Source organism: Pleurodeles waltl, chromosome 3_2 (genome assembly GCF_031143425.1).
Source record: "Pleurodeles waltl isolate 20211129_DDA chromosome 3_2, aPleWal1.hap1.20221129, whole genome shotgun sequence".
NCBI classification, from domain to species: Eukaryota; Metazoa; Chordata; class Amphibia; order Caudata; family Salamandridae; genus Pleurodeles; species Pleurodeles waltl.
In genome coordinates this window covers 216,883,247-216,884,671 of record NC_090441.1, presented here as the reverse complement: position 1 = coordinate 216,884,671, position 1,425 = coordinate 216,883,247, and positions in this window count along the sequence as shown.

Sequence of the window (1,425 nt, the reverse complement as noted above, 5' to 3'; positions counted from 1 at the left end):
GGAGGGGTGGTGGGTGAGGGGTGAGGGTGGGTGGGGTGATTGGAGGGGTGGGTGAGGGTGATTGGAGGGGTGAGGGGAGGGTGATTGGAGGGTGTGGGTGAGGGTGATTGGAGGGGTGGGTGAGGGTGATTGGAGGGGTGGGTGAGGGGAGGGTGGTTGGAGGGGTGGGTGAGGGTGATTGGAGGGGTGGGATGAGGGGTGATTGGAGGGGTGAGGGGAGGGTGATTGGAGGGGGTGAGGGGAGGGTGATTGGAGGGGTGGGTGAGGGTGATTGGAGGGGTGGGTGAGGGAGGGTGATTGGAGGGGTGGGTGAGGGGGTGATTGGAGGGGTGGTGAGGGTGATTGGAGGGGTGAGGGGAGGGTGATTGGAGGGGGTGGGTGAGGGTGATTGGAGGGGTGGGTGAGGGTGATTGGAGGGGTGGGTGAGGGTGAGGGTGATTGGAGGGGGTGGGTGAGGGGGAGGGTGATTGGAGGGGTGGGTGAGGGGAGGGTGATTGGAGGGGTGGGTGAGGGTGATTGGAGGGGTGGGGTGAGGGGTGATTGGAGGGGTGAGGGGAGGGTGATTGGAGGGGTGGGTGAGGGTGATTGGAGGGGTGGGTGAGGGTGATTGGAGGGGTGGGTGAGGGGAGGGTGATTGGAGGGGTGGGTGAGGGTGATTGGAGGGGTGGATGAGGGTGATTGGAGGGGTGAGGGGAGGGTGATTGGAGGGGTGAGGGGAGGGTGATTGGAGGGGTGGGTGAGGGTGATTGGAGGGGTGGGTGAGGGTGATTGGAGGGGTGGGTGAGGGGAGGGTGATTGGAGGGGTGGGTGAGGGTGATTGGAGGGGTGGTGAGGGTGATTGGAGGGGTGAGGGGAGGGTGATTGGAGGGGTGAGGGGAGGGTGATTGGAGGGGTGGGTGAGGGTGATTGGAGGGGTGTGGGTGAGGGTGATTGGAGGGGTGGTGAGGGGAGGGTGATTGGAGGGGTGGGTGAGGGTGATTGGAGGGGTGGGTGAGGGTGATTGGAGGGGTGGGTGAGGGGAGGGTGGTTGGAGGGGTGGGTGAGGGTGATTGGAGGGGTGGGTGAGGGTGATTGGAGGGGTGAGGTGAGGGTGATTGGAGGGGTGAGGGGAGGGTGATTGGAGGGGTGGGTGAGGGTGATTGGAGGGGTGGGTGAGGGAGAGGGTGATTGGAGGGGTGGGTGAGGGTGATTGGAGGGGTGGGTGAGGGTGATTGGAGGGGTGGGTGAGGGGAGGGTGGTTGGAGGGGGTGGGTGAGGGTGATTGGAGGGGTGGGTGAGGGTGATTGGAGGGGTGGGTGAGGGTGATTGGAGGGGTGAGGGGAGGGTGATTGGAGGGGTGGGTGAGGGTGATTGGAGGGGGTGAGGGGAGGGTGATTGGAGGGGTGGGTGAGGAGGGTGATTGGAGGGGTGGGTGAGGGAGGGTGA